Source organism: Mauremys reevesii, linkage group 1 (assembly GCF_016161935.1).
Source record: "Mauremys reevesii isolate NIE-2019 linkage group 1, ASM1616193v1, whole genome shotgun sequence".
Classification (NCBI taxonomy): Eukaryota; Metazoa; Chordata; order Testudines; family Geoemydidae; genus Mauremys; species Mauremys reevesii.
The window spans coordinates 325015805-325030833 of record NC_052623.1 but is presented as its reverse complement, the minus strand read 5'-3'; positions in this window follow the sequence as shown (position 1 = coordinate 325030833).

The window sequence follows — 15029 nt, the reverse complement described above, 5'->3', positions numbered from 1 at the left end:
ACTGCAGTTGAGTAGAGTTTGGGAGATAGAAAAAAATAAAGGGGTTCATTAGTGGGCTTTCTTAAGTAATATCACACATACTATATAATCTTATTGTAAGGTAAATTATTTGGGGCAAACACTGAAGTAATGTAATTGTGATCTTAACCAGCATTATTGTTTGTTATACACTAAATAAAATAATGAATTCAATGAGAGCTTTGTTCCTGACTACATTAGGACAAGATTTTAGTAAATGATAGCATAAATGGCTTTATAAGGCTTTAGCTTTTAATGTGGTTGTCTTACAAAGTATTTCAGAAAGATTTTTTGTTTATGTTTTAGTATTGTTATCCATTGTTATATAATGTATTTTATTGCATTCCCAATAAGTGCATGATATGTGGCCTTGCTATCAGTGTAGCAACGGGTTACCTCCTTTCCCATGGACATAACACGTACATTTAAAAAACAGAGAACTGCCAAAACAAAATACTCCACTGCACGGACAGCTCTCCTCCTGGGAAGGATGGGAGACAGAACAACCCACACATAACAGATGTTAGCCATGTTGCTTAAATGCACTACTGGAAGCCACTCAGATGCTACAGGGATAAGGGCAGAATAAGAACCTAGATCTAGTTCACATTTTAAAAACTTCATTAAAATAACATTTAGGGCTGAAAAGTTGAGCACTCAAAAATTAAGAAATGCCAGAATTAAGGTTGGTTATGCAACCTTAACTCTGTCCATTGTGTGTATTCCTTATGATACAGCTTTTAATTACATGCCCACACACTGTTTTTTTCATAGTCATTAATATATAATTAAAGAGTCTTACAATATGGTGTCCAAGTGATTGATTCCATATTTCTTACCCTTGTTAGATTATTTATGTGAGTAAAGATTGTAGGATCAAGTTCCAGACTCTACAGGGCAATTTTTTATCACAGCAATCCTTACTGTTCTGTTTAGTGCTAAAAAGTATCATATTAACTACTCATGCTTGGTAAGGGGCTGAGCAAATCTCACAATTCATTGGAAGGACTCCAATTGACTTCAACGGTAGCAGGTTTGTATCATTAATGTGTAGACTCAGGGTAGGTCTACACTTTGATCTGGAAGTGTAATTTCCAGCTTGAGAAGACATACCTGTGCCAGCTCTGATTGAGCTATTGCACTAAAAACAGAGTGTAGCAGCAGTGACATGACAAGCTAGCCACCCACATATGTCCCTGTGATTTCAGATGGGATCATTCTCAGAGCAGCTAGCCCATCCCACCACTCATGCTGCAGTGGCTACACTTCTATTTTTAGCACGCTAGCTTGATCAGTATTAGCACAGGTATGTCTCCTCATGCTGGAATTTACACCTCCATCTTGAAGGATAGATATAGTCTTAGTCAGAATAGCCTGGTAAACGTGAGTATGGTACTCTTGGAGGAATTTTGTGCCAAAAAAGTAAAAATTCCATGCAAAATATTTTAAAATTCTGCAAAATTCTGCATATTTTATTTGTCAAAATACCACTATATAAACACTCCAGTTTCAATTATTTCAGTAATTTCTTTCAAAATACCTGTCAGCAACTATGTCTGTAACAATACAGACACAAAAAATTCCCCCAGGAGTAGAGAGTTAAAGAAACCCTTGTTTCTCTGCCCCCTCCTGCTCAGAGTCCAGCGGGGGAGGGGGGTAGACACCCCCTATCTACCACAACCCAGCCATGGAGTGCCCCCCCAGCCCAATCACCCGCATCCCCTCCCCTCAAAGCCTAGCTGCAGAGCCCAGCCCAGCCCAGCCCAGACACTCGCATCTCCTCCACCCCAGCTGTGACCCCCCCAGTCTAGACATCTGAACTCCCTAACCTCAGAATCCAGGGATTCAGAGGGAGAAACAGCCTGATGTTGGGGTCCCAGGCTTGTGTGGAGTTTCCTGCACGCGGCCTCCTTCCTTCAGGGCATGCTGAGACTGGCATCTGCCGGGAAGCCTCCAGCTCCTCCTCTACCCCACCCACCCACAGTGTCTTCTATTGTGAGCTGGGCTCTGCTGGGTCCAACGCCCCCTAGTGGTGACCAGCAGATCTGCAGCCCATTTCTGTGTGAAAAAAAGGAAATTCTGCACACACAATATTAATTTCTGCACAAATTCTGCATGTGTAGTGGCACAGAATTCCCCCATGAGTAATATAGGGTCCAGTTGAAAAAAATGTAATTGATCATATAATGAATCCTGCAGATAAGATTTAAGGGCCAGATCCTGCTCTCACCAATATCCGTGGCAGAATTGCTATTGACTTCCTTGTGTACAGGATCCAGCCTTAATACCTGGTTCAGGAATGTATTTAAGCACATGCCCTTGACTTTAATGGGACTACTTGTATACTTAAAGTTAGGAACACACTTACGTACCTTCCTAAATCAGAGTTTTAAACTTGTTAAATGATATGCTTTTCACCTCACTTTAAATTAATGATTATCATTTCAAATTTCTCATGTATACATTCAAGCGAATGACGTCAAAGAGAGCAATTGAAGTTCACTGGTTATTTGAACTTCTATTTATAACATCTTAGTGTATAATATTTTCAGTGCAAAAAAGATGATATTTTTGTCAAAATCTGAAAACACTCTAAAAGCTATTTTTATTGTAAAGCAGAATAGAAATTCTGAGAACATGCATAATGTAACCACTCTCCTGGAGCTCTTTGAAAGAGACTCAAGGTTCAGTTTTGAAGATGATGGCCAGCTCGCAAACATACACAGTGTCTTCCAAATGAAAAATTACAAGTTATTGACTTATACTATCTGAAAAGGCATACATCCATAAAATGTATTATTTGATGGTGCAGAATGATACAGTGAACCTTTATCTGAAGACTCAAGTTAGAAAGGGAGAAAATATCATAAACAACCCAATTCTCACACAGTATCAATCAAGTAGAGGGAAAAGGAATCTGAATACACTATCAGCACTATGGCTGCTGAACTAGACAGGTTACTGAAAGCAACTGCTACAAAAACGTAAAAGCATCCCACTGCTTGAACAACAGGGCAGATTTATTCACTCAAACAATTTTATCTTTTTCTCATTATAGTCTTCTGTTTTGAACACTTTAATGTAGAAAAGCCCTTCTTGTATGAAAAGTATGTTGATTTTATTATTTAATATGGGCCAGATTCTGATGCCCTTATTCACATGATGAACAACACACTACTGTCTGAGCAGTACTGTTGCCATCAGGGGACTCGTGAAGTAAAGCGCTACTCAAGATGAGTTTGAGTATCAAAATCTGGCCTTCAAAATCTGGTAAATGATTGGTTGGGGTTTTCTGTTTTTGTTTTTAAATGAAAAATCCACAAGCAGATTCCCCAGTCAGGTTACCATCAAAATAACATGTTACTAACAATAAGAAAAAATAATAATAAAGGAGAATCCCATAAGGAAGAGCTTATCTGAGACCCAGAAACAGAATAAAAAAAGCATCTTTTCCCATAGTGCAGTTGAGTTTAATTGAAAAAGGGCTATTTGCCATTCCTTATGCTAAAAAAAAGTGCATCAGATTGTCTATTGTCATCAGCTTTTTTCTTAAGCGTTGTGTTAAACTAATGGGGCTATGTACTATAAAGTTACAGGAATATGTGCAGATGGTAAAAGTTCTTTTTTTTTTTTCAGTACGGCTGATATCATGATGGCTTTTAACAACCAGCAGGTGTTTTTTTCATCATTCCAAGAAAATCAGGCAAATCAGCAAATTGCATGGATCATGCCTCCACAAGCATTGCCACCCCAATCTCAACATTTGTGTTGTTATTTATACACACCGGGGATCTTTAGTGCAGTTCAGTCTACTGATAGCTATTACAACCTCTTCTCACCACCTTGACTTTCGTAATTTTCAGAAATACTGCATTCAGATGTTTCCTTTAAACATGCCACACTTTAAGAAAGCAATGGGATTTTTCGCAAATTGTAACTGTAATGCAAGTACAGTGCCTCATGCTTTAAAATAATCTGTTTCTGCCTTAGAGCAGATTTGAAAATTATTGTGGAATCACAAACGTACTGCAACCCTGCTTGCTTGCTATTTGCCATCTGTATCAAAATTTGGATTTTTAATTATTAAGCCCTGATCCTGGAAGGGGACCTCTGCACTCATGAGGAACCTCTTTACTTCAGCGCAGGATTGGGGGCATTTTAGCTATGCGCCCTTAAAACCATACTCAGGATTGTGATTGACATGATTTAATATATTGAAGAGGGTAAAATAAATGAAGTTATAATTCTGCCAGTTATGCTTTTTCTTTATATTGAATCATAACAAATCACATAGACAAGTGCATGAGTGTTATATCATTATTTTAATTTAGTTGCTAGGCATTTGAGCCCAGGAGGAAATGTACAATATGAAACGTCAGAGTAAATGTGGCTTGTTTTTGTGGAAGCTGGGAGAATGTAAACCCAGTTTCTAATGAACAACTAGCTTCAGTCTTTACTATGGAGTGGTTACCACTATTATATAACATCACCATTTACCCCATTCTGAATCTGACCCAGTAAGAGTTTGGGGTGAAGGACTAAATGACCAGGCCCAAAATATTTTACCTCAATACAAGATTCAGCTACAGCATAAAAGGAATAACCTGGATATTGAGAGATATTAGGGACCATCACCCCACAGTTCCTTTGACTTTGATGAGGTTAAGCCAGGAACTATGTGGCTCAGTTTCTGGTTTAAGCAGAAATCAGAGAACATAAGAAAAAGTTTATCTGTCACCTGTATTCCTTTAACATATACAGAACAATGCTAATTTAGAGGAGACAAAACTTGGACAGGATTTAAATATTATGCTCAGCAAATGTATTCTTCTAACACTTTAACTGTGTGACCAGACATGTGTGTTTTTCTATGTATATTGCAGATTGAAACTGAACTGGATTGGTTGTGTTCTTTGGTTGTTTTAGAGATGGAATGTGGGGATAATTATAATGATAACAACATAGGTTGGCTCATGTTTCCTAACTCAGAATATATTCATTTTTATATGAAAAGAGGCTTTTCTCTCCTCTTGTATTTTACCATTTTTGTCTTCACTTTAATTTTACCAGTCTCCTTTTTTTCAGGGAAGACATATTATCTTTACCAATTAGTTACAAATTACTACACCAATAAAATTACTATAAAATACTATTTTGATTGATCAATAGAATTTTATTGTAAAATCACTAGCTATAATTTACCACTTATTTATAAAGAATGACTGTAGTACAGTGAGCTGCTTAAATTATAACATTCCAAAACCTCCAGGAAAGGAGAAAAAATGTGCGTAATACCTTCCCTTCAAAAGCATTAAAGTAAGATTACGCAGAAACATCCTATTCTTTTTCCTGAAACAAATAAAATTACATAGTAAGCCGGACTCCTTCTCATTAGTGTCTAAAGAATTCTACCATAATGATCCGCAACATACTGGATCATAAAGTTAGTCTACAGCTCAACATCCTTAATACTAATAATCAGTCATCATAACACTTCACTCACATTTAACAACAAAGGCTACATTCATGTATGTGATTTACACAATCTGCAGTTTTATTTCCGTGACACAGGTACATGGCCGAGTGCTTATTCACTGAGTAACTGAAGGGTTAAATTTATTACTCTATATAAGTTTGTCTGTTTTTCCGAACTCATAAGGTGTGCCATTAAATTAAATAATGACAAAATCTAAAACTGAAAACAAGTCTATGTTGTGCAGAGTTATGAATATATGAAATCTGACTGTTATACATAGCTCTTACAAACTGTTCTGGTTATTTCAGATTTATTTCAGTTATGAGGAAATGGTACTAATAAAAACAGCCTCCAAGAAATTAAAGAGGTTTGTGTGGACATGCAGTGCTGTCTTGAAACAGTAAGAAATGCCACTAGCTGAAATTATAACCTCTTCTTTCTTCAGTATCAACAGGCCAAATAGCTGATGCTCCACTCAACATAGCCAAATACAATTATTAAAACATGATGCTTATATAGAGGTCTGAACTTTTCTCTCCCTTAGTGATAAGAAACATGGATTTGACAGACTTTATTTATGCTCTAGAGAAGGGACGGCCAGATTTGTCAGAAAAGTCTTCTTACCAGGATGCTTTTAAGAGAATGGAGTAAGTTTACCCTCATAAATGGTCTGCTATATCTCACAAGTCAAGGTTCATCAGCCCTGAAGAAACAACTAGCGCTTCTGGTTAAGTTTAGGAGGATTGTACTATCTTCTCGCCATGAAGAGACACTCGGAAGTGAATGAGACACATGATTTAGTGAAATGCCAGTTCTATTGGCCACATGTGACTATGATGTGGGAAAGCATTGTAAGGCTTTTTTAGATGTATACAGAGGAAGACATTGCCAAGAAAATCTGTTCCTTTGGTTAACATCACCAGCAGTGGACCCCTTGATCTTGTATGCATGGACCTTGTAATTTTGGAGAGTGATACTAAGAACATTAGAAATATGTTCATGGTAACAGATCATTTCACCTAATATGCATAGTCTTTCCCCACCAGGGACCAAAACAGCCACTACCGTAGCTAAAGTGTTGTGGGAAAAATTCTTTTTACAGTATGGATTGCCTTGTAGAATCCATTCAGCTCAAGGAAGAGACTGAGAGTCAGTTTATTAAAGGACTGTTGCAAATGGTGGTTGTGAGGAAATCCAGAATCATGCCATACCATGCCCAAAGAGACCATCAGCCAGAAAGATTTAACAGAACACTGTTAAACATGTTGGGCACTTTAAGTCCCAATCAAAAACCCAAATGGAGTCATCACATCAGGTTTCTGGTGCATGTCTGTAACTGTACAAAAAATGAGTCTACTGGATATTCTCCAAATTACTTACTGTTTGGAAGAGAAGCTAGAATGCTAGTGGATTTGTGCCAGCTGATGGAGCTTACCCTGAGACATAGTCCCAGTGTGCTTGTCACAGGGTGTACCAATCCCGCACTGGGCTGCCAGAGTGGACCAATCATTGTGGGCCCAGGTGGCCATGCCCCCTTTCCCCTGCTGTGCATGCGTCAGGTGGAGAAGCTGACAGTCCAGCTCAGACGGGGCGGGCAACGGAGGAGGAAGGACGTACACCGCTGGTTCCTGCAGAGGTGCCTGCAATGCTCCTGGTGGTAGAGCCCGAAGACCTGGACTACGCTCCAGTTAACTCGCTGACTGCAGAGACTGCCAGGGAAGCCAAGCCGCCACCCACTGAGGAGGCTGCTGCCTACTGTACCTCCCCGCCCAGAGAGAAGTAAGGCCTACAGACTGTTTGTTTGTTTTGCCCTCCCTGGGGCTGCATCCTGATTGCTGCTTTGCACTGCCCAGGGGGCTAATTCCCCAAGTGCCACTTCCACCCTAGCCAGGAAGCTGCAGGGCTCCAGACTGTTTGTTTGTTTTGCCCATCCAGAGACCATGGACTATTCATTTAAGTGATTCAATCAGGGAGCCGGGATCCAGTTGACCGAAATCACCCACTTAATGGGGAATCCCGACAACTGAGTGACAGGGTGTACCAACCCCGCACTAGGCCAATGGGAGTACCCCTGCTCGACACAAAAGGCCCTTGTCATAGTGCTAATCAACTAAGAAAGCAGCTAAAGGAGGCCTCTAAAATAGCACTGGATGCTGCAAGAAAAAGCAAAGAATCTAACAAGGCCCGCTGTGATAACTGAATAAGAAATCATATCCTGCAACTGGCAAGCAGATGTTAAGAAGGAATTTGGGATTTCAGGGGAAACATAAAATTGCAGATTGGTGGAAATGTGACCCCTATAGCACTGTAGAAAATTTACTGAACCTACCTGTTTATAAAGTTCTGTCAGAGGATGGGAGAGGATCTAACAAGACCCTCCACAGGAATGATCTGTTACCAACTGAACTATTTACCCTAAGCAGTAATCACATCCCAAATACATCTTCAACGGACTCCTATCATTAGAAACAGAAATACAGGCAAGAGGGTGTTACTGCATTCTCCACCTTCGCCTAATATAGCATGTTCAGCCACAGCTGAAGAACTGGTTGTTTCAGATATTAATAGTGAGTATAGTTTCCTATGTGGAGAAACAGTTTATGAGCACATCAGTCTGATTATGTTTGGGACAAGGAACAATTGGCAGGAACAAGACTCACAATTAAACTAAAACTCCATTTTCAACAAAACCTCCAATATCTGATCACTCTATGGCCTGGTCTACACTAGGAGTTTATGTCGAATTTAGCAGCGTTAATTCGACTTAACCGTGCACCCGTCCACACCAGGAAGCTAATTAGTTCGACCTAGAGGGCTCTTTAGTTCGACTTCTGTACTCCTCCCCGACGAGGGGAGTAGCGCTAAATTCGACATGGCTATGTCGAATTAGGCTATGTGTGGACAGAAATCGACCTTAGTAGCTCCGGGAGCTATCCCACAGTGCACCACTCTGTTGATGCTCTGGACAGCAGTCCGAGCTTGGATGTTCTGACCAGCCACACAGGAAATGCCCAGGGAAAATTTGACACACTCCGGCGCCTTGTGGATGTTCTGCAGGACCGCAGGCAGGAGGACAGAGCACCCCTGCACTGTATCTGCAACCGCCCGCCCCTGCCACAAAGTCCCAAACCCCCCTCACCCAAAGTAACAAGAAGGAGGGGCAACAGGGGCCGTGAAAACTGTCACTGCACCCCTGCAGAGTGCACAAATACAAGAAGGCTCTCATTCCCTAAATGCTGAGAAGTCCTTCCCTTCCTGGCTCACCGAAGCCCCAATCCCAGTTTCATCCCCTAACTGTGTAGTTGATTAAAAGTAGTTTGCTGTTAATTACTATTTCCGTCAAGTTTTTCTACAGAAAACTGTCTGTGAAGGGGGTGGGGAAGGGGGTTGTTAATTGCATAGGACAGTCACCTTTACCAGGGTACAGACACGGGGGCAGGATCAACAGCAGGTCACACACACAGTGCAGTCAGTAGGCACCCTGGTCGGTCTGGGAGGTGTTTTCCATGTTCTGTGTGGGTGGGGGGGTACGTGACTTTGTGGCATGGGAGGGCGGGTACAGATCTTATGCAGCGGTCCTTGTCCCGGACCACAGAGCCACGCAGCAGGGGAATCTGTAACCATCCTCCCCCGCCACAAGGTCACGTAGCCCCCGCACACAGAGTCCCGAAAAGGAGGGATGGCAGGCTCTGTTGAAACAACCAGTCCGGCACTGCAGACCGCTCTAGGAGCAGGAGCCTATCATTCCTCAAGTGTAGAAGCAGTGTTAACATCACTGCACACCCTACCCACCACAGTCTGCGTCCCTGTTTCAACCCTTTAACGCGAATTCATTAATAAAGAAAATGTTGTTAATTAACAATGTTCCATTAACTTTATTTTTAAACGTGTGATGGAAGGGGGGAAACATGGTGAACGGGGTATGTAACCGCAGAAGAAAGTCAACAGTAACTGAAGCAGGGGCAGGTTCAGCTTCTCTGTAAAGAAACTGAACAGTCACAGGTTACCCTGCTCCCTGAGGAACCTAGCTTTCAAAGCCTCCCGGATGCACAGTGCTTCCCGCTGGGCTCTTCTAATCGCACGGCTGTCTGGCTGAGCGTAATCAGCAGCCAGGTGATTTGCCTCAACCTCCCATCCTGCCATAAAGGTCTCCCCCTTGCTCTCACAGAGATTGTGGAGCACACAGCAAGCTGCAATAACAATGGGGATATTGGTTTCGCTGAGATCCGAGCGAGTCAGTAAGCTCCTCCATCTCCCCTTGAGATGTCCGAAAGCGCGTTGAATGATGACAGTTACCCAAGACCACCCTCGACACATTTTTTCCCCCAGCATGCATTGTGGGGAAATCCCAGAATTCAAATGGGCAGCACGGACTGCGGGAACTGTGGGATAGCTTCCCACAGTGCACCGCTTCCAGTGTCAACGCTTGCCCCGTTAGTGTGGACTCACAAAGTCGAATTAGTGTCCTTAGTGTGGACACACAAATTCGACTTTGTAAGGTCGATTCCACAAAATCGAATTAAGTGAAATCGAACTAATCTGGTAGTGTAGACATACCCTATGCCTGATACAGCCCTAGGGGAGTTAAACCCTTTGGCAGAACTCTTCATTCTCCCACAAAATCCAGAAGACATGGCCATGATTATGAAGGAAAAGCCCAGGAGTGGAGCCTAAGCTGCGGAGTGCATGCCATACTGCCACCAAAAATCCAGTAGTACCCAGAGGCTCTGGATGAGAGATAAAACCCATTATAAGGTTAACCCATGAATCCCCTGTTGTCTCTTCCAATGTGACTCTCCAGGTGCTTCATAAGTGGGTATCAGAAGTGTACTATCCAGTGTTTGAAACCCCTCTATGTTGTTCTCAAGTTTTAATAGGACATTGTGTTGTGTATTATTGATATTTTTTATTATGTATTAATTTAAATGTTTAATGACGTTTTCTTAGGTGGGGGAAGGTGTAAACCCCTCTGAAGGGGGTGCCTCTCAAGTAACATACTGAGCCTTTAGGGGACTTGCCCTCAACTAGGGCAGTAATGGTGGCCAAGTCTCACAATTCTGTTTTCCAGATTGCCTAGGCGCAGAGCTAGAACCCCTAACACTAGCAGGACCAATCATGAGCCAGGACTGAGAAATAAAGGGTTTGGTTTTGCTTTCTGTTTTGTCTATGTTTGGAGTGCAGTAGGGAAAGGCACTACACAGCCAGAGGGGATACTTTTACCCTCCAGTTTCCTATGCAAGGGAAGACTTTCAGTTTTTTGGGGATTTCCAGGACACAGAACAGTGTCATCTCAGCAGAGACCAGAAACCCAGGAGGCTGAGGAGAGAGGCAAGGTCAGGCTACCCAAGAACCAGCCTGACTGCACATTGGAATCCCAGACCAAAGAGCTACAAGGATGATCTTACTTTGTAAGAACACCCTTGTTTGTTTATTTTGATCCTTTGTTTTAAGATGGCCTCTGATTTCAGCACTGCACCACCTATCAAAGACTGAGCCTAAATTCACTATTTGGGTAGGCAGGTGCTGGGAGGGAGCAGAGTGGCATTTGTTGGCTGTAATTTTGGGGAGGGGGAGAGTTTATGTATTGTTAATTTTTGTCTGTTATTATCCTGATCCTTTTTTCACTAACCCGTTTGCACTAAGAGGGGTTTCCTTGGACTTCATAGGCAAGCCCAGGATCCATACCCCTGAGGAGAAAAAGGAAAAGCTGCATCCATGACTCAGGATTGGGTTACATAGGTACATAGAGGATTTAAGCATCTAGGGAGTATGACAACCTCTTACCTGCAGCTTTGAAAATGTCAGTGGCACCTATATTGTGGACTTAGTGCCTATCTGCCTGTTTAGGTGCTTAAATTCCTTTAAAAATCAGCTTCCCAAGTGCCTAAATCACTTTATGAAAAAGATGTTTAGGCTCCTAAATCAGTTAGGCATTATGACTCTGAGCAGAACAACGCTTACATAAATTTAAAAACAAATCTGGGCCTAATTAGCCTCTCTGTTCCTCAGTTTCCCATCTATAAAACTGGGATAATTAGTACTTCCCTACCTCACAAGAGTGTTGTGAAGATAAATACATTAAAATTTGTAAGGTTCTCAGAGATTATGGTAATGTGCGATGTAAGTATCTAAAATAGAATAGATTCATGGAATTATCACCTCAAATAAGTTCTACTACTTTGGTGCTGCAGTCCACTGTTGAGTACTTTTCAGGGCCAATGTCCCATTGGAATCCCAGCAAATCAAGAGAGATTAACTAAGGAAACGTGCCAACAATAGTACTGCATTTCTGCTTTTATATAACCTGGAAAAGATACATCAAAAATGCACTAATGGAAGGAGGAAAAAAGGGGAAATGAAGTAAGAAAAACAGCAGGGGAGACATAGTAAGTGATTGATTTTTATAGGAATTAATTTTAAATTATCTCATTTCAAATGGTTACTACTACAAAATATGTGTGTATGTGTGTGTGTGTGTCGTTTTGTATGTAATATAAATGCACATATTTCTGATAAACTGGGATGGTTTAAGTATATTGAATATATTTTGCATACATTTATGATGGAGAATGCGCTGGAGCACTTGGGGCTTTGTGGTTTTGGTGCATAATGTTTGTTGATCATTTAACAGAACATAATTTGTCACTGGCAATTCATTCTACTACAGACTTCTAGGTAAATAACCATTATATCTGCATTTTAGAAATACATAATTTTTTTTTGTTTTTAAATGTCTTAAAATCTTCTACAATGCATTAAGTCACATCTAGCATTTTATATGATTCAAGGGCAGGATCTTCTCATACCTCTTATTTATTTATTTTTTCCACAGCACAGTCCATCACAGCTTCTCCACTTCTGTCTGACTAGCTACAGGGCCTATGTGGTTGAAAATGACACATCTATCTTTCCATACTAATTATCAAGCTTTAATGGCCCTTTTGCCAATTAGCGAATCTAACTACAAACCCTGAAACCTAATATGCTGGACTGGTAGTTTGAACCACTATCATTTTCAGGCTCAGGTTGACCTCTCTCAACATTTGACAATGCCCTTTGATCTCATCAGCATGGTATATATGTTTCTGGATACTCATCTTTGCTAGGTCGTGGCCTTTGCACATACACCTCTACCCCGGTATAACGCGACCCGATATAACATGAATTCTGATCAGGGGGGGGGCGGAGGCAGAGCGAGCAGGCCAGGGCGGGGGCCGCGGGGGGCGGGGGGGGGGGGGGGGGCAGGCTGGGCTGCCCGCTGCCTGCGAGGTGTCGCGGTCCAGCGGACCGGGACCGCCGACGCCCGCGCGGCGCGCCGCTGCAGGTTCGCGCTGTCGGCTGGCTGCGCTGGACCTCCCGGCATGCATGCGGCAGCAGCTCAAGACCGCCGCCGCCAACACGCCCCCGCCCGCCGGCGAGGGAGGTCAGCTGAGCCGCCCGACCAGCGGACCCTCCGCAGTAATGCCCGCGGGAGGTCCGCTGCTCCCGCGGCTCCGGGGCGCCTCCCGGGCATGATTGCTTGGGGCGGCCAAATTTGTAGAGCCGCCCCTGATTCTGATGTAACACGGTAAAGCAGCGCTCCGGGGGGGTGGGGCTGCGCACTCCAGCAGATCAATGCAAGTTCAATATAATGCGGTTTCACCTATAATGCAGTAAGATTTTTTGGCTCCCAAGGACAGCGTTATATTGGGGTAGAGGTGTAGCTAGTTCCAGAGAACACATCTATAAGAGGTTTCTCTGCAAGACCCTCAGATTGTATAAGGACCAATCACATTATAAAAGTGTGCATAATAGCATGAAAATAAGAATAGCCTCTTTGCATTCAATGCTCATGATCCTGCTGCTAGGTTCTGAGTGGGATCAGAGCTTGTCTCACTGTGTGTCTCTTACCCTCACTTTGGAATTTTGCATGTCCTCATCACAACAATGATTTACTGCAATCCACTATCAAAATGTTGCCAGACTTTCAAAGCTTCAAATCTCATTTTTAAGAGCAAAAGTTTCTTGACCAATTTAATCCAACTCTGCCAGAACCTGCAATACAGAAATTAGAGAGACAAGGTGGGTGAGGTAGTATCTTTTATTGGACCAGCTTCTGTTGGTGAGACAGAGATACTCTTGTGCTTAAACTGTGCAAGCTTGAAAGCTTGTCTCTCTCTCACTAACAGAAGTTGATCTAATAAAAGATATTACCTCACCCACCTTGTATCTCTAATACTCTGGGACTGACATGGCTACAACAACACTGCATAATACAGAAATTAATATTTGTTGCTCAACAGAGTTTATCTCATTTGCTTCAAAAAAAATGAGTATATTTGCATGAGTACTTGAGTACAGTTCTAAATTGGATTTGTCATACTGGAACAACTTTCTTCTAAAATTCCTGTGGATTTTCTGAGTGGTTGGGATAAATTATTGGATGGCACCTACCTATTAACTTTTTACAAGACAAAACCATCCTCCGGCTTCAGAGAGAAAAAAATCACAGCCATGAACACGCTACTGAGATGACAGTGAGAGATCCCATTAGGAGACCATTCACACATTTAAAAAAAATTAAATGTATGGTTATTTTCAGACTTTAAACACAAACCAACCACTAGTTGAGATTATTTTTCCTCCTCTTGCCAAATCACATCTTTTTTTTTTTCTCCTGTAGTTGAAACAAAAACTAGCTGAAACTACATTGCTCAAATAATTTATGGGCATGGTTGGATCATTAGGCAAAAAAGCTGCCTTGATGAATTCTTGCAGACACTCAAGTAGTCCCTGATTACTTCCAGGGCCTGTTTTATTCTGCCTAAGTGAGCAGATTTCTTTTTAACATCTACTAACTCATTTTCTTCTGAATATTAAGCATCTGGTCACAGAAGCATTTGAGATATTAATGCACCACAAATGGCTCCGCTGGTCACCCATGGCAGTTATAGGTTAGGCACGCCTACTGTATATACTTATAGAGGTTTTGCTGAGGCCCCAATTCAGCAAAGCACTTAAGCACATACTTCAGTGCTTTGCTGAATCAGGACCACTCTAAATAGGATTTTTGAAGTCCTGTGACATTTTTAAGGTATAAAATGTCCATAAATACAATGGCCAAGTTACCCTGGTGTAACTGGAGTTAGGTTCAGGACAATTCTGGCCCAGTAAGAAGTAACACTAAGACAATCTCAGTAATGCACCACACGTAGTCAGGGGCATATGCAGGAATTTAAATGTGATCTGTTTTGGAGGCCTGGGGCCAGAGAAACTGTCAGCTCCCACTGTAGCCCTGCACCTGGGAGGAGCTCGCTATCTTCCTTACCCTTCTCACCACGGCCTCCGGGCTGGAGGAGCAATCAGCTCCCATGGCAGCCCCAGGACTGAGAGGAGCTTGCTCTCCTGCCCACGCCGCAGCCGCAGCCCGGAGGAGTTCTGTGCCCCTGACTATTATTGGGGGAGTGCCCCTGCTTGCCCCCCTTGTGCACAACCCTGCATGTTGTTTATGATCAGAAAAATAATCACCAAATAATCCATTGTTTTTAGCTTACCT